The sequence below is a fragment of the Hyla sarda genome, chromosome 8, assembly GCF_029499605.1.
Source record: "Hyla sarda isolate aHylSar1 chromosome 8, aHylSar1.hap1, whole genome shotgun sequence".
Lineage (NCBI taxonomy): Eukaryota > Metazoa > Chordata > Amphibia > Anura > Hylidae > Hyla > Hyla sarda.
Genome location: NC_079196.1, coordinates 112619496 through 112645504, shown reverse-complemented (window position 1 = coordinate 112645504; position 26009 = coordinate 112619496). Strand labels below are relative to the sequence as shown.

At 42.2% G+C, this 26009-nt stretch overlaps 1 non-coding gene and 2 pseudogenes across 1 annotated transcript; all 3 read right to left on the bottom strand.

Annotated features, from left to right (window-relative positions):
• Window positions 1-3894: 3894 nt before the first annotated feature.
• LOC130289215 (U2 spliceosomal RNA) lies at window positions 3895-4070 on the bottom strand (annotated as a pseudogene).
• Window positions 4071-13061: 8991 nt separating this feature from the next.
• On the bottom strand, window positions 13062-13237 carry LOC130289100 (U2 spliceosomal RNA; annotated as a pseudogene).
• A 6762-nt stretch (window positions 13238-19999) lies between these two features.
• Window positions 20000-20197, bottom strand: LOC130289898 (U2 spliceosomal RNA). Its single transcript, XR_008847480.1, has one exon. It is a non-coding gene; the product is annotated as a U2 spliceosomal RNA (small nuclear RNA).
• Window positions 20198-26009: the final 5812 nt, after the last annotated feature.

The window sequence follows — 26009 nt, the reverse complement described above, 5'->3', positions numbered from 1 at the left end:
ACTCTTAATCTGTTTCTCTGTTTTATCCACTCTGACATGCACACTTCCACTCTCACGATGATCACCACTCATACAACAATTAAAATCTCCAGCCATTAAAATAGGTGTTGAACCTGGGATAAAAGCCTGAATATCATTAATCAAGTCGGCTCTCTCATTTTTTTCAGGAGAAGCATAGATGTTAAAAAGCTTAATCTCTGAGCCATTGTACTTAATATTAACTAATAGCGCTCTACCAGGTATAATTTCTAAGAAGGACAAAACTTGTACATCTGAACCTCTAAACAAGATCCCAACACCTGAAGATCTGTTCAGATTGTCACCCGACCAGACCGATGGTCCCAAAGTCCAGCCACGACAAAGGTCCTCATAATTTGGACTATGTTCAATTCCACATTCTTGTAAAAAGAACAGAGAACAGTCCAAGGTCTCTAAAAAACTAAACAAAGCAGCCCTTCTCGTAGGGCTCTTTAGACCTCTCACATTAAGAGAGGAGCACTTTAAGGAAGCTATTCGCTACTGGAGTTTGAGTCTGATATGAAACCCACAGGTGACTCCGGGCTTTCGAACTCTTTGATATTTTTGGGATCAGACGCTGATCTTATAGAAGGCCTCCATGCATGTTGACTGTCCTCACATTCGTCTGAGCTTTTTTTGACAGGCCGTTTAATGCCAAGTTGTGGCTCATCTCCGAGTTCCTTCTTCCGCTTGATCTCCTTCACGCCAACCTCCATGGCTTCACTGCTCACTAGTGACCCTCCACCACCAGAACCCTCCACAGAAGGTCTCCCCTCTGTCTCAGGCACAGCAGCAGAAAGGTCCATAAGCTCCGCCACGACATCAGAAGTTACAGCCGGCTTTTCTGAAGGCGCCTCAGACCGCTGGGGTGCTTTCGCAGGTGGTACTTCAGCTTGCACTACACCCACTCTCCCCGCTACACGGTCAGCCCACGATCTAGCTACACTGGAACGGAGACTGCAATCTTTAAAGGCATGGCCTTCTTCACCACAAATGTTGCAGACAATTTTAGCACAGTCCTTAGAAACATGGCCTTCTTGATTGCACCGACCACAGCGAACTGTAGTGTCCGTGCAAACTTCCATAGTATGTCCGAATTTCTTACATTTCCTACAAAAAGTAGGCATCTCGGGATAAAACAAATAGCCCTTATCCCGACCGATAGAAAAGTTGGAGGGTGGATGACACAACCCTCCAATGCCAGTAGCATCCTCCTTCATTTTCACAAAAAACTTATGTTTCCCCGTCCATAGGTCTTCTGAATTCATCACCTTATGGGAATACTTAACAGAACTGCAGTATTTCCCCAAAAAGAGCTCAATATGGGAAACAGTCACAAAGGGATTGTGCATACACACAACTAGAGGAATATCACCTCCAGTATACAACACTGTGACCGTGATCCCATCAAGCTCAGCAAGGTCTTGATTGCTTTTCAGCTTCTCAAAAAGATTCTGGCATGCATAAGCAGAGTCCAGAGTTAGGATGAAGCTGCCCTTCCGAGGATCTCTGAGACAGACGATGTTCTCTTTCTTCACCCCAAGAAGCTTGTAGAGAGTTTCTTTCACAAAATAAGAAAGTTGGACGAGTTCTTGCTTGTCTTCATCAACATCAAAGCGAAAGGAAAAACGAATCCGCGTTTCACCGGATGTAAGGTAACGGATGCGAACACCCATCTTGTCGATCGCCTTTTCGGTTCCTCGTAGCAGCCCCCCTTGGAAAAGGTAGGACAAACTCCCAGGATCCTCCTGACCAGACACTTGATCTAGCCAAAAGGCCGAGAAGCGATAACCGTGAAAGGGGCGGGCCCAACAAGGTCCCCTTCATGGGCACTATCACTGCTTGCTGTCAGGGAGGCTGCCAGACAATTTTCCATGCACACTCTGGGCTGGGGGGCAGTCAACCACCAGTACACACAGCAGAACCTAAACCCATACCATTATTGCTAAGCAGCAAGACAGGGGCCCATTGCACTCCCACGGGGCCTTTTTAAATGCAATCCATAACCCGGATTTGCCAGGAACCCTTCTTACTCCTCCTACTTGCATGTGACACTGGGCTTAGGATCTGCATAGGAAACACACACACAAGCACACACCTACCTTTGTTGCCTGCAGATGCCTCCTTGGCTGTCCCCAAACGGTATCAAACCAACACCCACGGGAAGCTGTAAGCATAGAGGACATGCCTGCACCCCATTGGACTTACCTGTGTGGGTTAAATCCGGGTTATTTGACAACCTATGGCGGTGATGGTTCTGCTCAGGCAGAGCAGTGCTGATGCTCCTCATAAAGCTGTCGCTGCTGTGAAGGTTCTAGGTGACATCACAAATCCCTATGGTTACATACACAACAAAGCTGGGTTGTTGTTGTTTACACTCTGCAAGGCCTGTGGAAGTGAGTGACATCATAGCACTGTAGTTCTGAGGGTTCTAGATGGATGCAACAATCTCCTGTTGCTTCTATGAAGGCCATAATAGACGACATCACCAAACAGCTCCATAGTCACATACACAGCAAAGGAGAGATGTTGTTTACACCTAGTGATGTCAGTGGTATTGAGTGACATCACAGCACAGTGCTAAGGCTCCTGGGCCTGGACACAGCAGCGGCTGCAATATCTCAACGGAGAATACGTTTATATATATGTGTGTGTGTGCGCGTATATATATATATATATATATATATATATATATATATATATATATTTCTCCGCCGAAATCACTTTTAAACCCATTTCCACCTTTTTTTCCCTTCTCTTCCTCTTCCTTTTTTTTCACGTTTTTTTACGTTTTTCTCCTTTTCGCCTCTTTTCTGGGCGTATTATTCTTCTTTTTCTTCTTTTTTTTCGTCTAATGCATACCCCATCAGTGCAGCAATGCTTATTCAATACCGCCAGCAGATGGAGACACTGGGGGATAATTTTCTAAGGATTTATACTGATTTTTCCTGTCTGAATTTGTCGCACAGAAAGTTGCAGGCCAAATATGTGTGACATTTCTGCTACTTTAGCTTCTAGAGCATTTTTACAACATTATACATAGGTGCTGAATACATAAAAAGCGACTGTTCAGCGACAGACAAGTCGCATCGGCTGAAAGTAGGCCAGAATGTCAGTCCATGTTGGAGCAGGTTTAGATACAGTCTAAAGCATAGATCTCAAAGTCTGTGCACAGAATTTAGCAAGGGCCTCGCACCTTCTGATGCATCAGGTAGGTGCACAATAGCATAGCCTAACCCTCTGTACTTTGGTCTATATTGATGCGGGACATAGACAGCCAGCTGATGACCAATCCATTAGTGCAATGGATGGCTGGAAGCATTTGTCTTTGCCTTTGCAATACCACAGAAGCAATGCATGGTCAATGTACAGCAATGACACACCTGTGTGAACAGCCAGGAGACCCCCCCCCCATGTTATGTTACATAGTTACATAGTTAGTACGGTCGAAAAAAGACATATGTCCATCAAGTTCAACCAGGGAATTAAGGGGTATGGGTGTGGCGCGATATTGGGGAAGGGATGAGATTTTATATTTCTTCATAAGCATTAATCTTATTTTGTCAATTAGGAACATTCAGCACCCACCCGCTATCAAGGCAGCTGCCTATCATGTCATGCCCTACCTGCACAGGTGTGCTGGCTACTCAAATGATCCAATTAAGGAGGCCATTTAGTCAGCAGCAGCAGAAGTCCTGTGCCTGGACGCTCCAACAGCGGCCAGACACAAGCAGAAGCAGAAGCAGCAGAAGCAGCAGCAGCACCACCTTTTGTTTTTTGGCTGCAGCAGCAGCAAGGCCCACAGGGCTGGCTAGCTGGCTAGCCAGCAAGCAGGTAGCAATGAAAGTAGGAATCTTTCTTTTTAACCCTGTAAGGGGGTGGTGCACTGTACCCGAAGATACTGCCATATCGGGTCAATGCATAGGGCGACGGAAGCAAGCTTCGAAATCGGCCCCCGTTCTCAAAAATCCATTTAATATATGGTCCCCAGATAGGGGACGTATCAGATATTAAACTGATAAGAACAGATTTTTTACTTTTAGATATAATATTCTTAGACTAAAAGACCTTACGCAGTCCAGATTACACTTAGTCTGCTAAAAGCATATTCCACAGATGTAGATTCCAAAGACTTTTAGCCACTTTGTGACCTAATCTTTTTTTATCCAATAAATAGAAAACATACATCTCACTAAGAGCTAGGCGAACACAATCTTTAGAGGTAATAGTGTCTCTTTTAAAAAGAAGAATATTCCTCGTCTTCCATAGTGCAATTTTAATACAATTTATACTAATCCACAAAACCCGAGACTTCTCCACAGATAAAACATTATAAAATCCATATAAAATAACTTCATGATTTAAAAAATTAAGATCAGAAATGAATTTTAGTAAGGGTCCTATCAAATGCCATATCTCTTGGGTGTAAAAACAGTTCCAAAAAAGGTGTAAAACTGTTTCCTCACTAGGACACCCCATTCTCGGGCACTTTGCACTACGACACAATCCTCTTCTGTGTTTCAATTCTCTGGTAGGCAAACATTGATGTGCTATCTGCCAGGCCAGATCTTTTAAGTCATTAGATAAGAATCCCATATTCACCATCCTCCAAACTCTTAGAGATTTCTCAGTGGAATAATTAGATATTAAGCAAATCTGTTCTATCTTCCTGATTTCAGGAACTAATTTTCGTGCATTACTACAAATTTCTTGACTAAAATTAGCAATGCCATAAATACGAATAATCTTTTCTAAAACCACATAGTGCGCTGGGGGAATAAATAAGATTGGGGACGTTAAAGGTAAGGTTATCCACTTTCTTTTTCTAAAAATGTGACCTGCAGCATATTTTAAAAAATAAGACCAATAACAGTTTCTTTGCAAGCCATTAAAACACATAGAAAAAAAGTGAATATATAAAAACCTTTTTAAATCAGGCACATCCTTACCCCCCAATTTCTTTGTCTTCATCATTACATCTCTCCTGAGTTTATCCATTTTAGACCCCCATAAAAAATGAAAGCAAATCTTGTTTAAAAACTTCAAGGTGCGTTCACTCGGTGGGAAAACCAAGCTTAAATATAGCATGATAGGTAGCAACAAAGCTTTCATTATCAGTACTTTTCCTTCTATTGTTAATTTCCTCATTTTCCAAAAACTTATTTTCTTTTGCACTTTCTCTTTGACGATGGACCAGCTTTCCTCTCCATTATTTTCATTGTCAAAGATGACACCCAAGATTTTGATTTTATCATATTGCACATTCACCTCCGTATTGCCCCAATTCCCTATTGCAAAGCAATCACATTTATTTTTATTTAATTTGAAGCCAGAGCCCTCACAAAAAAATTCTGTCTGTCTGATAGCACGTTTCAGGGATGGTTCATCTGAACATAGAATATTAACATCATCCATGTATGCTATCGTCTTTACGCTCTGTCCTCCACTTCCAGGGATTGGCACTCCTCTAATATACTTATCTTATCTCAAAACATTCAACAGAGGTTCTATTACACATATGAAAAGAATGGGTGATAGGGGGCACCCCTGTTTCACCCCAGACTGTAAACATACCTCTTGGGATAAAAAACCGTTAATTAAAATACGACTAAAACAGTTTTTATATAAAAGTGCAATTTTTCCAACAATAAAATCAGGAAAATTCATTTTCTTTAAAACCAACCATAAAAAATCATGAGAAACACGGTCATAAGCCTTTTGAAAATCCAAGGATAAAATTGCCAATTTCTGATCACATTGTTTCTGATACCATAAAACATCTTTTACAAGGTTTAGATGATCACTTATTTTCCTTCCAGGTACTCCACATACTTGGTCACTGTGTATAACCTTAGCAATTACCTGCTTGAGCCTATTTGCTAAAATTTTTGCTAAAACCTTATAGTCTGTATTTAGCAGGGTAATAGGCCTCCAATTTTCTAATTTAGAGATGTCTCCTTTTTTAAAAATCAGAGTAACAACACCATCTCTCCAGGACGCAGGTAAAATCTCAGATTTAAAAGCACAGTTAAAAATACCTAAAAGATCATCTTTTAAAATGGACCAAAAACACAGATAAAATTCAACTGGCAACCCATCCGAACCAGGTGTTTTACCATTTAAAAAACTCTTAAAAGTGCTTAAAAGTTCAGGTAAAAAGATTTCATCACAAAGGCTCTCTTGGTCAGTTTTGTCAAGTTTTGAATCCAAGGTATCTAAAACATCATTAGTAAAGGAAATATCAATATCTTTTTTATTAAAAAGCTCCTGATAAAATACTTGTGCTTCTCGCAACATCTCTTCATTAGTTATCTTCCCTTCTATTACAGATATCATTTCTTTCTTTCCCACCACCTTCTTAAAAAAGAATCTCGAACACTTTTCATCATTCTCCAGACATTGCACCTTGCTGTTAAAAATCATTTCTTTTCCTTTTTGACTAATGGCATTTTTTATTTCATTCTTTGTCTGAGCAATAACATCATCCATCTCAAGCCCGGCTTGCTTTAGGTTATAATATTAGTTTTAGATTTTAGTGTTTAACATTTTAAACCATAACTTTTTCTCCTTAGCCTTTTGGATGCCCACACGATTAAAAAACTGTTTAGTCCACTTTTTAACATCCTCCCACCAATCCAAAATATTTTTATATTGGGATTGACGCAATCTCCATTTGTTATAAGCAGCAATAAAATCATTTTTTGTTTTCATGTCCTCTAATAAAGTAGTGTTGAGCTTCCAAACGCCTCTGCCTTTCTCTAGGCCAGGTAAAGTGACATGTGCATATAATAACTTATGATCAGAGAAAATATTCGATAAAAGAGAAACATCAACTAGATTAAAACTTTCCGATAAAAAAATAAAATCAATCCTGGATTTGCAGACATTATTTTCCCATGTGTAACCAGGGTCGTCTGGGTATTTTCTCCTCCAGACATCGGTAAAGTTAAAATCCTCAGTCATACTCTTAATCTGTTTCTCTGTTTTATCCACTCTGACATGCACACTTCCACTCTCACGATGATCACCACTCATACAACAATTAAAATCTCCAGCCATTAAAATAGGTGTTGAACCTGGGATAAAAGCCTGAATATCATTAATCAAGTCGGCTCTCTCATTTTTTTCAGGAGAAGCATAGATGTTAAAAAGCTTAATCTCCGAGCCATTGTACTTAATATTAACTAATAGCGCTCTACCAGGTATAATTTCTAAGAAGGACAAAACTTGTACATCTGAACCTCTAAACAAGATCCCAACACCTGAAGATCTGTTCAGATTGTCACCTGACCAGACCGATGGTCCCAAAGTCCAGCCACGACAAAGGTCCTCATAATTTGGACTATGTTCAATTCCACATTCTTGTAAAAAGAACAGAGAACAGTCCAAGGTCTCTAAAAAACTAAACAAAGCAGCCCTTCTCGTAGGGCTCTTTAGACCTCTCACATTAAGAGAGGAGCACTTTAAGGAAGCTATTCGCTACTGGAGTTTGAGTCCGATATGAAACCCACAGGTGACTCCGGGCTTTCGAACTCTTTGATATTTTTTGGATCGGACGCTGATCTTATAGAAGGCCTCCATGCATGTTGACTGTCCTCACATTCGTCTGAGCTTTTTTTGACAGGCCGTTTAATGCCAAGTTGTGGCTCATCTCCGAGTTCGTTCTTCCGCTTGATCTCCTTCACGCCAACCTCCATGGCTTCACTGCTCACTAGTGACCCTCCACCACCAGAACCCTCCACAGAAGGTCTCCCCTCTGTCTCAGGCACAGCAGCAGAAAGGTCCATAAGCTCCGCCACGACATCAGAAGTTACAGCCGGCTTTTCTGAAGGCGCCTCAGACCGCTGGGGTGCTTTCGCAGGTGGTACTTCAGCTTGCACTACACCCACTCTCCCCGCTACACGGTCAGCCCACGATCTAGCTACACTGGAACGGAGACTGCAATCTTTAAAGGCATGGCCTTCTTCACCACAAATGTTGCAGACAATTTTAGCACAGTCCTTAGAAACATGGCCTTCTTGATTGCACCGACCACAGCGAACTGTAGTGTCCGTGCAAACTTCCATAGTATGTCCGAATTTCTTACATTTCCTACAAAAAGTAGGCATCTCGGGATAAAACAAATAGCCCTTATCCCGACCGAAAGAAAAGTTGGAGGGTGGATGACACAACCCTCCAATGCCAGTAGCATCCTCCTTCATTTTCACAAAAAACTTATGTTTCCCCGTCCATAGGTCTTCTGAATTCATCACCTTATGGGAATACTTAACAGAACTGCAGTATTTCCCCAAAAAGAGCTCAATATGGGACACAGTCACAAAGGGATTGTGCATACACACAACTAGAGGAATATCACCTCCAGTATACAACACTGTGACCGTGATCCCATCAAGCTCAGCAAGGTCTTGATTGCTTTTCAGCTTCTCAAAAAGATTCTGGCATGCATAAGCAGAGTCCAGAGTTAGGATGAAGCTGCCCTTCCGAGGATCTCTGAGACAGACGATGTTCTCTTTCTTCACCCCAAGAAGCTTGTAGAGAGTTTCTTTCACAAAATAAGAAAGTTGGACGAGTTCTTGCTTGTCTTCATCAACATCAAAGCGAAAGGAAAAACGAATCAGCGTTTCACCGGATGTAAGGTAACGGATGCGAACACCCATCTTGTCGATCGCCTTTTCGGTTCCTCGTAGCAGCCCCCCTTGAAAAAGGTAGGACAAACTCCCAGGATCCTCCTGACCAGACACTTGATCTAGCCAAAAGGCCGAGAAGCGATAACCGTGAAAGGGGCGGGCCCAACAAGGTCCCCTTCATGGGCACTATCACTGCTTGCTGTCAGGGAGGCTGCCAGACAATTTTCCATGCACACTCTGGGCTGGGGGGCAGTCAACCACCAGTACACACAGCAGAACCTAAACCCATACCATTATTGCTAAGCAGCAAGACAGGGGCCCATTGCACTCCCACGGGGCCTTTTTAAATGCAATCCATAACCCGGATTTGCCAGGAACCCTTCTTACTCCTCCTACTTGCATGTGACACTGGGCTTAGGATCTGCATAGGAAACACACACACAAGCACACACCTACCTTTGTTGCCTGCAGATGCCTCCTTGGCTGTCCCCAAACGGTATCAAACCAACACCCACGGGAAGCTGTAAGCATAGAGGACATGCCTGCACCCCATTGGACTTACCTGTGTGGGTTAAATCCGGGTTATTTGACAACCTATGGCGGTGATGGTTCTGCTCAGGCAGAGCAGTGCTGATGCTCCTCATAAAGCTGTCTCTGCTGTGAAGGTTCTAGGTGACATCACAAATCCCTATGGTTACATACACAACAAAGCTGGGTTGTTGTTGTTTACACAGCAATGTCAGGTGATTTAATCAAGATCCCCATACCATCATTCTTATTCAAAACACTCCCAGACCACACACACCGACCATACACCCATTCATCCTGACTTATGGTGAGATCAATACCACACTCCTGCAAACAAAAAATTGCAGCATTTTCCTGAGCTAAAAAACTTAAAATAGCAGCTCTCCTAGCCTTATTTTTAAACACTCTCACATTTTGAGAACATACAACAAAACCCATAGCCTAAAGCTACAAAGAACAAGGTTTAACCCTGCATGAGCTACACAGGTGCATCAGCCACCTGCTACTAACTAGCAAATCAAGTCCCAGCATAGTTATTCACCACTCTCAGTAGCCTCCATAACATCCGTCTCCAGGACTTCATAAAAGTTGCTGGTTTCCGGGCCCGAGTCCGCACCCTTCTCACCTCTTCTTTTCTTGGCAGACTTCCCTCCATGCACCAGTTGAAAGCCATCATAATTTTCATCCTCTGCATTATGTTTCCCACCACCCTCCCTGTTACACAAATCAGTCTCACCTGAGGATGGAAATGGCTCAATGTGAACAGGGTCAGAGGGGTGAACAGACTCCACAGAGTGACTAGGACTCTGCACTCCCTCAATAACTTCCTCCAACTGTCTGAAGGCATCAGAGACTGCAGCCTGAACATCAGGGGGCTTCTGAGGAGCTGCAATGGTCTTCAGAGGGGCCAATCTCCTCACTATTTCCCCCTCTCTCACCACACTACTGAATAAAGGACTTCTCACCCCAGGGCAGTCCTTATAAACATGACCTTCCTCCCAACATAAGTCACATTTCCTGGCTTTAGGACAACTTCCAGCATGGTGGCCAGCAGTATTACAGTTCCTGCACATTTGTCCTTGCACACAGTTCTCCTTTAAATGTCCAAAGGAAAAACAATTCCTGCAGTAGGAAGGCTGACCAGCATAGGACAGGTACCCCCTATAACCTGCAATGGAAAAACTGGCAGGGGGGTGTTTAAAACCCCCAACACAAGTAGGGTCTACTTTTAATTTAACCACAAACTTATAATTGCAGTTAAAAATCCCCAGTACATTCGTCTGTTTCTCTCCACCCTTCACATAGTCACAGTACTTGTGCAAAAAGTTCTTAATAATTTCCACATCTGTGTAAGGATTATGCACATGCACTATCACAGTTTTTTCCTGCAGACCAAACAGTGGAGTAATCTTCACCCCAACCAGCAAGGGCTCATTGCTAAGATTCCTTAAGTATTCATACACATGCAAACACCTGCCCTCATCCACAAAGGTTACCTCATAGGAGCCCCTGCGGGGAGACTCATTAACACTGAAGATTTCAGCCTTGTCCACTCCAATCTTCTCCATAATGATGTCTCTCACCAGATAAACCATGTTGTTCTTGGAACTTGCAGGATCCACCTCCATGCGGATAGTATTCTTTACTCCAGCCATTCTTCCAGATGATAATCTGTCGGTACAGAACCACAGTGAAAAAAATCTTCCTCCGGCAAACTGGGTAAACCCAGAGATCGCACCCTCTGGCCAGACCAGAGCAAACTGCACTTGATCTTAGCCAAAAGGCCGAGAAGCAATAACCGTGAAAGGGGCGGGCCCAACAAGGTCCCCTTCATGGGCACTATCACTGCTTGCTGTCAGGGAGGCTGCCAGACAATTTTCCATGCACACTCTGGGCTGGGGGGCAGTCAACCACCAGTACACACAGCAGAACCTAAACCCATACCATTATTGCTAAGCAGCAAGACAGGGGCCCATTGCACTCCCACGGGGCCTTTTTAAATGCAATCCATAACCCGGATTTGCCAGGAACCCTTCTTACTCCTCCTACTTGCATGTGACACTGGGCTTAGGATCTGCATAGGAAACACACACACAAGCACACACCTACCTTTGTTGCCTGCAGATGCCTCCTTGGCTGTCCCCAAACGGTATCAAACCAACACCCACGGGAAGCTGTAAGCATAGAGGACATGCCTGCACCCCATTGGACTTACCTGTGTGGGTTAAATCCGGGTTATTTGACAACCTATGGCGGTGATGGTTCTGCTCAGGCAGAGCAGTGCTGATGCTCCTCATAAAGCTGTCGCTGCTGTGAAGGTTCTAGGTGACATCACAATCCCTATGGTTACATACACAACAAAGCTGGGTTGTTGTTGTTTACACTCTGCAAGGCCTGTGGAAGTGAGTGACATCATAGCACTGTAGTTCTGAGGGTTCTAGATGGATGCAACAATCTCCTGTTGCTTCTATGAAGGCCATAATAGACGACATCACCAAACAGCTCCATAGTCACATACACAGCAAAGGAGAGATGTTGTTTACACCTAGTGATGTCAGTGGTATTGAGTGACATCACAGCACAGTGCTAAGGCTCCTGGGCCTGGACACAGCAGCGGCTGCAATATCTCAACGGAGAATACGTTTATATATATGTGTGTGTGTGCGCGTATATATATATATATATATATATATATATATATATATATATATATATTTCTCCGCCGAAATCACTTTTAAACCCATTTCCACCTTTTTTTCCCTTCTCTTCCTCTTACTTTTTTTTCACGTTTTTTTTACGTTTTTCTCCTTTTCGCCTCTTTTCTGGGCGTATTATTCTTCTTTTTCTTCTTTTTTTTCGTCTAATGCATACCCCATCAGTGCAGCAATGCTTATTCAATACCGCCAGCAGATGGAGACACTGGGGGATAATTTTCTAAGGATTTATACTGATTTTTCCTGTCTGAATTTGTCGCACAGAAAGTTGCAGGCCAAATATGTGTGACATTTCTGCGACTTTAGCTTCTAGAGCATTTTTACAACATTATACATAGGTGCTGAATACATAAAAAGCGACTGTTCAGCGACAGACAAGTCGCATCGGCTGAAAGTAGGCCAGAATGTCAGTCCATGTTGGAGCAGGTTTAGATACAGTCTAAAGCATAGATCTCAAAGTCTGTGCACAGAATTTAGCAAGGGCCTCGCACCTTCTGATGCATCAGGTAGGTGCACAATAGCATAGCCTAACCCTCTGTACTTTGGTCTATATTGATGCGGGACATAGACAGCCAGCTGATGACCAATCCATTAGTGCAATGGATGGCTGGAAGCATTTGTCTTTGCCTTTGCAATACCACAGAAGCAATGCATGGTCAATGTACAGCAATGACACACCTGTGTGAACAGCCAGGAGACCCCCCCATGTTATGTTACATAGTTACATAGTTAGTACGGTCGAAAAAAGACATATGTCCATCAAGTTCAACCAGGGAATTAAGGGGTAGGGGTGTGGCGCGATATTGGGGAAGGGATGAGATTTTATATTTCTTCATAAGCATTAATCTTATTTTGTCAATTAGGAACATTCAGCACCCACCCGCTATCAAGGCAGCTGCCTATCATGTCATGCCCTACCTGCACAGGTGTGCTGGCTACTCAAATGATCCAATTAAGGAGGCCATTTAGTCAGCAGCAGCAGAAGTCCTGTGCCTGGACGCTCCAACAGCGGCCAGACACAAGCAGAAGCAGAAGCAGCAGAAGCAGCAGCAGCAGCACCACCTTTTGTTTTTTGGCTGCAGCAGCAGCAGCAAGGCCCACAGGGCTGGCTAGCTGGCTAGCCAGCAAGCAGGTAGCAATGAAAGTAGGAATCTTTCTTTTTAACCCTGTAAGGGGGTGGTGCACTGTACCCGAAGATACTGCCATATCGGGTCAATGCATAGGGCGACGGAAGCAAGCTTCGAAATCGGCCCCCGTTCTCAAAAATCCATTTAATATATGGTCCCCAGATAGGGGACGTATCAGATATTAAACTGATAAGAACAGATTTTTTACTTTTAGATATAATATTCTTAGACTAAAAGACCTTACGCAGTCCAGGTTACACTTAGTCTGCTAAAAGCATATTCCACAGATGTAGATTCCAAAAACTTTTAGCCACTTTGTGACCTAATCTTTTTTTATCCAATAAATAGAAAACATACATCTCACTAAGAGCTAGGCGAACACAATCTTTAGAGGTAATAGTGTCTCTTTTAAAAAGAAGAATATTCCTCGTCTTCCATAGTGCAATTTTAATACAATTTATACTAATCCACAAAACCCGAGACTTCTCCACAGATAAAACATTATAAAATCCATATAAAATAACTTCATGATTTAAAAAATTAAGATCAGAAATGAATTTTAGTAAGGGTCCTATCAAATGCCATATCTCTTGGGCGTAAAAACAGTTCCAAAAAAGGTGTAAAACTGTTTCCTCACTAGGACACCCCATTCTCGGGCACTTTGCACTACGACACAATCCTCTTCTGTGTTGGAATTCTCTGGTAGGCAAACATTGATGTGCTATCTGCCAGGCCAGATCTTTTAAGTCATTAGATAAGAATCCCATATTCACCATCCTCCAAACTCTTAGAGATTTCTCAGTGGAATAATTAGATATTAAGCAAATCTGTTCTATCTTCCTGATTTCAGGAACTAATTTTCGTGCATTACTACAAATTTCTTGACTAAAATTAGCAATGCCATAAATACGAATAATCTTTTCTAAAACCACATAGTGCGCTGGGGGAATAAATAAGATTGGGGACGTTAAAGGTAAGGTTATCCACTTTCTTTTTCTAAAAATGTGACCTGCAGCATATTTTAAAAAATAAGACCAATAACAGTTTCTTTGCAAGCCATTAAAACACATAGAAAAAAAGTGAATATATAAAAACCTTTTTAAATCAGGCACATCCTTACCCCCCAATTTCTTTGTCTTCATCATTACATCTCTCCTGAGTTTATCCATTTTAGACCCCCATAAAAAATGAAAGCAAATCTTGTTTAAAAACTTCAAGGTGCGTTCACTCGGTGGGAAAACCAAGCTTAAATATAGCATGATAGGTAGCAACAAAGCTTTCATTATCAGTACTTTTCCTTCTATTGTTAATTTCCTCATTTTCCAAAAACTTATTTTCTTTTGCACTTTCTCTTTGACGATGGACCAGCTTTCCTCTCCATTATTTTCATTGTCAAAAATGACACCCAAGATTTTGATTTTATCATATTGCACATTCACCTCCGTATTGCCCCAATTCCCTATTGCAAAGCAATCACATTTATTTTTATTTAATTTGAAGCCAGAGCCCTCACAAAAAAATTCTGTCTGTCTGATAGCACGTTTCAGGGATGGTTCATCTGAACATAGAATATTAACATCATCCATGTATGCTATCGTCTTTACGCTCTGTCCTCCACTTCCAGGGATTGGCACTCCTCTAATGAACTTATCTTTTCTCAAAACATTCAACAGAGGTTCTATTGCACATATGAAAAGAATGGGTGATAGGGGGCACCCCTGTTTCACCCCAGACTGTAAACATACCTCTTGGGATAAAAAAACGTTAATTAAAATACGACTAAAACAGTTTTTATATAAAAGTGCAATTTTTCCAACAATAAAATCAGGAAAATTCATTTTCTTTAAAACCAACCATAAAAAATCATGAGAAACACGGTCATAAGCCTTTTGAAAATCCAAGGATAAAATTGCCAATTTCTGATCACATTGTTTCTGATACCATAAAACATCTTTTACAAGGTTTAGATGATCACTTATTTTCCTTCCAGGTACTCCACATACTTGGTCACTGTGTATAACCTTAGCAATTACCTGCTTGAGCCTATTTGCTAAAATTTTTGCTAAAACCTTATAGTCTGTATTTAGCAGGGTAATAGGCCTCCAATTTTCTAATTTAGAGATTTCTCCTTTTTTAAAAATCAGAGTAACAACACCATCTCTCCAGGACGCAGGTAAAATCTCAGATTTAAAAGCACAGTTAAAAATACCTAAAAGATCATCTTTTAAAATGGACCAAAAACACAGATAAAATTCAACTGGCAACCCATCCGAACCAGGTGTTTTACCATTTAAAAAACTCTTAAAAGTGCTTAAAAGTTCAGGTAAAAAGATTTCATCACAAAGGCTCTCTTGGTCAGTTTTGTCAAGTTTTGAATCCAAGGTATCTAAAACATCATTAGTAAAGGAAATATCAATATCTTTTTTATTAAAAAGCTCCTGATAAAATACTTGTGCTTCTCGCAACATCTCTTCATTAGTTATCTTCCCTTCTATTACAGATATCATTTCTTTCTTTCCCACCACCTTCTTAAAAAAGAATCTCGAACACTTTTCATCATTCTCCAGACATTGCACCTTGCTGTTAAAAATCATTTCTTTTCCTTTTTGACTAATGGCATTTTTTATTTCATTCTTTGTCTGAGCAATAACATCATCCATCTCAAGCCCGGCTTGCTTTAGTTTATAATATGTTTGGATTTTAGTGTTTAACATTTTAAACCATAACTTTTTCTCCTTAGCCTTTTGGATGCCCACACGGATAAAAAACTGTTTAGTCCACTTTTTAACATCCTCCCACCAATCCAAAATATTTTTATATTGGGATTGACGCAATCTCCATTTGTTATGAGCAGCAATAAAATCATTTTTTGTTTTCATGTCCTCTAATAAAGTAGTGTTGAGCTTCCAAACGCCTCTGCCTTTCTCTAGGCCAGGTAAAGTGACATGGGCATATAATAACTTATGATCAGAGAAAATATTCGATAAAAGAGAAACATCAACTAGATTAAAACTTTCCGATAAAAAAATAAAATCAATCCTGGATTTGCAGACATTATTTTCCCATGTGTAACCAGGGTCGTCTGGGTATTTTCTCCTCCAGACATCGGTAAAGTTAAAATCCTCAGTCATACTCTTAATCTGTTTCTCTGTTTTATCCACTCTGACATGCACACTTCCACTCTCACGATGATCACCACTCATACAACAATTAAAATCTCCAGCCATTAAAATAGGTGTTGAACCTGGGATAAAAGCCTGAATATCATTAATCAAGTCGGCTCTCTCATTTTTTTCAGGAGAAGCATAGATGTTAAAAAGCTTAATCTCCGAGCCATTGTACTTAATATTAACTAATAGCGCTCTACCAGGTATAATTTCTAACAAGGACAAAACTTGTACATCTGAACCTCTAAACAAGATCCCAACACCTGAAGATCTGTTCAGATTGTCACCCGACCAGACCGATGGTCCCAAAGTCCAGCCACGACAAAGGTCCTCATAATTTGGACTATGTTCAATTCCACATTCTTGTAAAAAGAACAGAGAACAGTCCAAGGTCTCTAAAAAACTAAACAAAGCAGCCCTTCTCGTAGGGCTCTTTAGACCTCTCACATTAAGAGAGGAGCACTTTAAGGAAGCTATTCGCTACTGGAGTTTGAGTCCGATATGAAACCCACAGGTGACTCCGGGCTTTCGAACTCTTTGATATTTTTTGGATCGGACGCTGATCTTATAGAAGGCCTCCATGCATGTTGACTGTCCTCACATTCGTCTGAGCTTTTTTTGACAGGCCGTTTAATGCCAAGTTGTGGCTCATCTCCGAGTTCCTTCTTCCGCTTGATCTCCTTCACGCCAACCTCCATGGCTTCACTGCTCACTAGTGACCCTCCACCACCAGAACCCTCCACAGAAGGTCTCCCCTCTGTCTCAGGCACAGCAGCAGAAAGGTCCATAAGCTCCGCCACGACATCAGAAGTTACAGCCGGCTTTTCTGAAGGCGCCTCAGACCGCTGGGGTGCTTTCGCAGGTGGTACTTCAGCTTGCACTACACCCACTCTCCCCGCTACACGGTCAGCCCACGATCTAGCTACACTGGAACGGAGACTGCAATCTTTAAAGGCATGGCCTTCTTCACCACAAATGTTGCAGACAATTTTAGCACAGTCCTTAGAAACATGGCCTTCTTGATTGCACCGACCACAGCGAACTGTAGTGTCCGTGCAAACTTCCATAGTATGTCCGAATTTCTTACATTTCCTACAAAAAGTAGGCATCTCGGGATAAAACAAATAGCCCTTATCCCGACCGATAGAAAAGTTGGAGGGTGGATGACACAACCCTCCAATGCCAGTAGCATCCTCCTTCATTTTCACAAAAAACTTATGTTTCCCCGTCCATAGGTCTTCTGAATTCATCACCTTATGGGAATACTTAACAGAACTGCAGTATTTCCCCAAAAAGAGCTCAATATGGGACACAGTCACAAAGGGATTGTGCATACACACAACTAGAGGAATATCACCTCCAGTATACAACACCGTGACCGTGATCCCATCAAGCTCAGCAAGGTCTTGATTGCTTTTCAGCTTCTCAAAAAGATTCTGGCATGCATAAGCAGAGTCCAGAGTTAGGATGAAGCTGCCCTTCCGAGGATCTCTGAGACAGACAATGTTCTCTTTCTTCACCCCAAGAAGCTTGTAGAGAGTTTCTTTCACAAAATAAGAAAGTTGGACGAGTTCTTGCTTGTCTTCATCAACATCAAAGCGAAAGGAAAAACGAATCCGCGTTTCACCGGATGTAAGGTAACGGATGCGAACACCCATCTTGTCGATCGCCTTTTCGGTTCCTCGTAGCAGCCCCCCTTGAAAAAGATAGGACAAACTCCCAGGATCCTCCTGACCAGACACTTGATCTAGCCAAAAGGCCGAGAAGCGATAACCGTGAAAGGGGCGGGCCCAACAAGGTCCCCTTCATGGGCACTATCACTGCTTGCTGTCAGGGAGGCTGCCAGACAATTTTCCATGCACACTCTGGGCTGGGGGGCAGTCAACCACCAGTACACACAGCAGAACCTAAACCCATACCATTATTGCTAAGCAGCAAGACAGGGGCCCATTGCACTCCCACGGGGCCTTTTTAAATGCAATCCATAACCCGGATTTGCCAGGAACCCTTCTTACTCCTCCTACTTGCATGTGACACTGGGCTTAGGATCTGCATAGGAAACACACACACAAGCACACACCTACCTTTGTTGCCTGCAGATGCCTCCTTGGCTGTCCCCAAACGGTATCAAACCAACACCCACGGGAAGCTGTAAGCATAGAGGACATGCCTGGACCCCATTGGACTTACCTGTGTGGGTTAAATCCGGGTTATTTGACAACCTATGGCGGTGATGGTTCTGCTCAGGCAGAGCAGTGCTGATGCTCCTCATAAAGCTGTCGCTGCTGTGAAGGTTCTAGGTGACATCACAATCCCTATGGTTACATACACAACAAAGCTGGGTTGTTGTTGTTTACACTCTGCAAGGCCTGTGGAAGTGAGTGACATCATAGCACTGTAGTTCTGAGGGTTCTAGATGGATGCAACAATCTCCTGTTGCTTCTATGAAGGCCATAATAGACGACATCACCAAACAGCTCCATAGTCACATACACAGCAAAGGAGAGATGTTGTTTACACCTAGTGATGTCAGTGGTATTGAGTGACATCACAGCACAGTGCTAAGGCTCCTGGGCCTGGACACAGCAGCGGCTGCAATATCTCAACGGAGAATACGTTTATATATATGTGTGTGTGTGCGCGTATATATATATATATATATATATATATATATATATATATATATTTCTCCGCCGAAATCACTTTTAAACCCATTTCCACCTTTTTTTCCCTTCTCTTCCTCTTACTTTTTTTTCACGTTTTTTTACGTTTTTCTCCTTTTCGCCTCTTTTCTGGGCGTATTATTCTTCTTTTTCTTCTTTTTTTTCGTCTAATGCATACCCCATCAGTGCAGCAATGCTTATTCAATACCGCCAGCAGATGGAGACACTGGGGGATAATTTTCTAAAGATTTATACTGATTTTTCCTGTCTGAATTTGTCGCACAGAAAGTTGCAGGCCAAATATGTGTGACATTTCTGCGACTTTAGCTTCTAGAGCATTTTTACAACATTATACATAGGTGCTGAATACATAAAAAGCGACTGTTCAGCGACAGACAAGTCGCATCGGCTGAAAGTAGGCCAGAATGTCAGTCCATGTTGGAGCAGGTTTAGATACAGTCTAAAGCATAGATCTCAAAGTCTGTGCACAGAATTTAGCAAGGGCCTCGCACCTTCTGATGCATCAGGTAGGTGCACAATAGCATAGCTTAACCCTCTGTACTTTGGTCTATATTGATGCGGGACATAGACAGCCAGCTGATGACCAATCCATTAGTGCAATGGATGGCTGGAAGCATTTGTCTTTCCCTTTGCAATACCACAGAAGCAATGCATGGTCAATGTACAGCAATGACACACCTGTGTGAACAGCCAGGAGACCCCCCCCCATGTTATGTTACATAGTTACATAGTTAGTACGGTCGAAAAAAGACATATGTCCATCAAGTTCAACCAGGGAATTAAGGGGTAGGGGTGTGGCGCGATATTGGGGAAGGGATGAGATTTTATATTTCTTCATAAGCATTAATCTTATTTTGTCAATTAGGAACATTCAGCACCCACCCGCTATCAAGGCAGCTGCCTATCATGTCATGCCCTACCTGCACAGGTGTGCTGGCTACTCAAATGATCCAATTAAGGAGGCCATTTAGTCAGCAGCAGCAGAAGTCCTGTGCCTGGACGCTCCAACAGCGGCCAGACACAAGCAGAAGCAGAAGCAGCAGAAGCAGCAGCAGCAGCAGCAGCACCACCTTTTGTTTTTTGGCTGCAGCAGCAGCAAGGCCCACAGGAATCTTTCTTTTTAACCCTGTAAGGGGGTGGTGCACTGTACCCGAAGATACTGCCATATCGGGTCAATGCATAGGGCGACGGAAGCAAGCTTCGAAATCGGCCCCCGTTCTCAAAAATCCATTTAATATATGGTCCCCAGATAGGGGACGTATCAGATATTAAACTGATAAGAACAGATTTTTTTTTTTTACATTTTTATTGAAAAAACTCAAAAACTTAAATACATCACAAGAAATTTTTACAATATATCAAATACTGTTTTCCATAAATGTAAATTCCACATAGCTAATGCTTTTTTCTGCCCATATCTCTTTTTATCAATTAAATAGTACAAGTAAACTTCACTGTATATCATCTTCAAACATTCTTTTTCACAAATAAAATCTCTTTTGAAGACAAGGATATTACGAACTTTCCATAATACATTTTTTGTACAGTTGATAAAAATCCACAAAATTCTCTCTTTTTCTTTCGTAACTCCATCACTTTTGCCATATAAAACAACTTCATGATTTAAAACTTTTAGACCTGTTAGGAATTTCAATAAAGAACCAATTAGTCTAAAAACCTTTTGTGCAAAATAACAATTCCAGAAAAGGTGCAAAACAGTTTCATCTATATTGCAATTTTCCCGGGGACAGACACATACAGCATTTAGACCTCTTCTATATTGGAAAAATCTTACCGGAAGACACTCATGGATAATCATCCATGCTAAATCCTTGTGCTCATTAAAAAGATATGGCTCGTTTACCTTTTTCCATATTTGTACACACCTATTATAAGAAAAATTAGAGACCATACATATTTCTTCTTGCAAATTTAACTGTACTTCTATCTTGCGAGCATCCCTCAAGGTTAACAAGTCAAAGTCTTTAACCCCTTAAGGACACATGACGTTCTCATACGTCTCCATTTCCGAGTCCTTAAGGACACATGACGTATGAGAACGTCATGTGTTTTACCGGCCCCCCGCAACCATCTGGAGCGGAGCCGGTCCCCGATGCCTGCTGAAATCGTTCAGCAGGCATCGGGGCATATCGCCCAGGGGGGTCATTATGACCCCCCATGTCGGCGATGGCCGCAGATCGCTGGACAATTCAGTCCAGCGATCTGCGGCGGATTCCGGGTCAATCGGGTCTCCAGTGACCCGGTGACCCGGAATTATTGGCTGATCGGGGCCGTCAGAGACGGCCCCGATCAGCCAGAGCCAGCAGGGGTGAGGTGGCACTGGTGCCACCTCACGATCGCCCTGATTCGTCGGCCGGATTACCGGCCGACCAATCAGGGCGCCTGCTGCGGGTGTCACTCCCGCAACCCGCTCCGCCCCTCTTCCGGAGGACGTGAGCGGGTGCGGGAAGACGACCCCCGGTGCTGGGGACCCCGATCCCCGGCGCCCCTGTTGGGATCGGGGCCCCAGGAGCAGCTGCGGCGGCGGAGACGACGAGGGACTGACCTGTGCGGCGAGGATCGTTGGAGGTGAGTGACAGCCTCCTGCTGTTGCTTAGCAACAGCTCCCAGCATGCAAAAAGGGCATGCTGGGAGCTGTAGTTATGCAACAGCAGGAGGCAGACCACCACAACTCCCAGCATGCCCTTATGGGCATGCTGGGACTTGTAGTTTTGCAACAGCTGGAGGCACATTCTTTCTATGGAAAAGTGTACCTTCAGCTGTTGTGTAACTACAACTCCCAGCTTGCACAATCAGCTAAAGTGCATGCTGGGAGTTGTAGTGGTGCATCTGGTGGTTGCATAACTACAACTCCCAGCATGCCCGTTGGCTGTCGGTGACTGCTGAGAGTTGTAGTTTTGCAACAGCTGAAGGCACACTGAGTTAAGTAGTAAACCAGTGTGTCTCCAGCTGTTGCATAACTACAATCCCCAGCATCCCCAGCCAAAGTAGTATGCCTCCAGCTGTTGCATAACTACAACACCCAGCATGCCCTTCCGCTGTCCGTACATGCTGGGGGTTGTAGCTTTTGCAACAGCTGAAGGCACACTGGTTGCAAAACACTGAGTTTGTTACCAAACTCGGTGTTTCACAACCAGTGTGCCTCCAGCTGTTGCAAAACTACAACTCCCAGCATGCACTGATAGACCGTACATGCTGGGAGTTGTAGTTTTGCAACAGCTGGATGTTCCCCCCCCCCCCAATGTGAACGTACAGGGTACACTCACATGGGCGGAGGATTACAGTTAGTATCCGGCTGCAAGTTTGAGGTACGGCAAAATTTCTGCCGCAGCTCAAACTGCCAGCGAGAAACTACTGTGAACCCCCCGCCCGTGCGACTGTACCCTAAAAACACTACACTAACACACAATAAAATAAAAAGTAAAAAACACTACATATACACACACCCCTACACAGCCCCCCTCCCCTCCCCAATAAAAATGAAAAACGTCTGGTACGCCACTGTTTCCAAAACGGAGCCTCCAGCGGTTGCAAAACTACAACTCCCAGCATGCACTGATAGACCGTACATGCTGGGAGTTGTAGTTTTGCAACAGCTGGATGTTCCCCCCCCCCCAATGTGAACGTACAGGGTACACTCACATGGGCGGAGGATTACAGTAAGTATCCGGCTGCAAGTTTGAGCTGCGTCAAATTTTCTGCCGTAGCTCAAACTGCCAGCGAGAAACTACTGTGAACCCCCGCCCGTGCGACTGTACCCTAAAAACACTACACTACACTAACACAAAATAAAATAAAAAGTAAAAAACACTACATATACACATACCCCTATACAACCCCCCTCCCCAATAAAAATGAAAAACGTCTGGTACGCCACTGTTTCCAAAACGGAGCCTCCAGCTGTTGCAAAACAACTACTCCCAGTATTGCCAGATAGCCGTTGACTGTCCAGGCATGCTGGGAGTTTTACAACAGCTGGAGGCACCCTGTTTGGGAATCACTGGCGTAGAATACCCCTATGTCCACCCCTATGCAAGTCCCTAATTTAGGCCTCAAATGTGCATGGCGCTCTCACTTTGGAGCCCTGTCGTATTTCAAGGCAACAGTTTAGGGCCACATATGGGGTATCGCCGTACTCGGGAGAAATTGGGCTTCAAATTTTGGGGGGTATTTTCTGCTATTACCCTTTTAAAAAATGTAAAATTTTTGGGAAAACAAGCATTTTAGGTAAAAAAAATATATATTTTTTTACATATGCAAAAGTCGTGAAACACCTGTAGGGTATTAAGGTTCAAATTACCCCTTGTTACGTTCCCCGAGGGGTCTAGTTTCCAAAATAGTATGCCATGTGTTTTTTTTTTTGCTGTCCTGGCACCATAGGGGCTTCCTAAATGCGGCATGCCCCCAGAGCAAAATTCGCTTTCAAAAAGCCAAATGTGACTCCTTCTCTTCTGAGACCTGTAGTGCGCCAGCAGAGCACTTTTCACACCCATATGGGGTGTTTTCTGAATCGGGAGAAATTGGGCTTCAAATTTTGGGGGGTATTTTCTGCTATTACCCTTTTTAAAATTGTAAAAATTTTGGGAAACCAAGCATTTTAGGTTAAAAAAAAGTATATTTTTTTACATATGCAAAAGTCGTGAAACACCTGTAGGGTATTAAGGTTCACATTACCCCTTGTTACGTTCCCCGAGGGGTCTAGTTTCCAAAATGGTATGCCATGTGTTTTTTTTTTGCTGTCCTGGCACCATAGGGGCTTCCTAAATGCGGCATGCCCCCAGAGCAAAATTCACTTTCAAAAAGCCAAATGTGACTCCTTCTCTTCTGAGACCTGTAGTGCACCAGCAGAGCACTTTTCACACCCATATGGGGTGTTTTCTGAATCGGGAGAAATTGAGCTTCAAATTTTGGGGGGTATTTTCTGCTATTACCCTTTTTAAAATTGTAAAAATTTTGGGAAACCAAGCATTTTAGGTAAAAAAAATATATATTTTTTTACATATGCAAAAGTCGTGAAACACCTGTAGGGTATTAAGGTTCACATTACCCCTTGTTACGTTCCCCGAGGGGTCTAGTTTCCAAAATGGTAAGCCATGTGTTTTTTTTTTGCTGTTCTGGCACCATAGGGCTTCCTAAATGCGGCATGCCCCCAGAGCAAAATTTGCTTTCAAAAAGCCAAATGTGACTCCTTCTCTTCTGAGACCTGTAGTGCACCAGCAGAGCACTTTTCACCCCCATGCGAGGTGTTTTCTGTATCGGGAGAAATTGGGCTTCAAATTTTGGGGGGTATTTTCTGCTATTACCCTTTTTAAAAATGTAAAATTTTTGGGAAACCAAGCATTTTAGGTAAAAAAAATATATATTTTTTTTTACATATGCAAAAGTCGTGAAATACCTGTAGGGTATTAAGGTTCACTTTACCCCTTGTTACGTTCCCTGAGGGGTCTAGTTTCCAAAATGGTATGCCATGTGTTTTTTTTTTGCTGTCCTGGCACCAAAGGGGCTTCCTAAATGCGGCATGCCCCCCAAAAACCATTTGTCGCTCCTTCCCTTCTGAGCCCTCTACTGCGCCCGCCGAACAATTAACATAGACATATGAGGTATGTGCTTACTCGAGAGAAATTGGGTTTCAAATACAAGTAAAAATTTTTTCCTTTTTTCCCTTGCAAAAATTCAAAAATTGGGTCTACAAGAACATGCGAGTGTAAAAAATGAAGATTTTGAATTTTCTCCTTCACTTTGCTGCTATTCCTGTGAAACACCTAAAGGGTTAATACACTTACTGAATGTCATTTTGAATACTTTGGGGGGTGTAGTTTTTATAATGGGGTCTTTTATGGGGCATTTCTAATATGAAGGCCCTTCAAATCCACTTCAAACGTGAACTGGTCCATGAAAAATAGCGAGTTTGAAAATTTTGTGAAAAATTTCAAAATTGCTGCTGAACTTTGAAGCCCTCTGGTGTCTTCCAAAAGTAAAAACTCATAAATTTTATGATGCAAACATAAAGTAGACATATTGTATATGTGAACCCCAAAAAAATATATTTTGAATATCCATTTTCCTTACAAGCAGAGAGCTTCAAAGTTAGAAAAATGCAAAATTTTCATTTTTTTCATCAAATTTTGGGATTTTTCACCAAGAAAGGATGCAAGTTACCATAAAATTTTACCACTAAGTTAAAGTAGAATATGTCACGAAAAAACAATCTCGGAATCAGAATGATAACTAAAAGCATTCCAGAGTTATTAATGTTTAAAGTGACAGTGGTCAGAATTGCAAAAAACGCTCCGGTCCTTAAGGTATAAAATGGCCTGGTCCTTAAGGGGTTAAGGTTATACATACGTATAATTTTTTCTAAGATGGCATAATGTTTAGGCGGAGTTAAAAGTACAGGAGAAGATAATGATAAAAACACCCATTTTCTTCTTCTAAAAATATGTCCCGCAGAGTACTTTAAAAAACAGGACCATACACTTTTCATAAAAAGTCCCCTAAAACACCAACTAAAAAACCTTAAGTATAAAAATTTTCTAATATAGGGAACCTGTTTTCCTCCATTTTTTTGTGACTTATACAAAATATCTCTTTTTAATTTTTCTGCTTTAGAACTCCATAGAAACTCAAAGAGAATCCTCTGAAGTTGCCTAGACATAAGTTCATTAGGAGGATAAATCATATTTAAATAGAGCATAATGGGTATTAGCATAGCCTTAATCACCAAAATTTTACCTTCTAAAGATAATTTCCTAAGGGACCAAAAGTCTACCTTCTTCTTTACCTTTTCTTTTACCATTAGCCAACTTTCCTCACCATTGTTATTTTTATCAAAGATGACTCCAAGGATTTTTATTTTTTCTGACTGTAATTTTAGGTTTGGTATTTGCACGTTTTCCCATTTACCTATATAAAAACAGTCACATTTAGATAAATTAAGTTTAAAAGCAGAAGCTTTACAAAAGAAATCAGTAACATCAACAACTCTTTGTAAAGAGAAGGCACTTTCACAAAAAACATTAATATCATCCATATAGCCACACACTTTAAGGGTGGCACTATTACCTCCAGGAACTGGTACTCCTTTTATTATTTTATCATTCCTTATTAAGTTTAACAGAGGTTC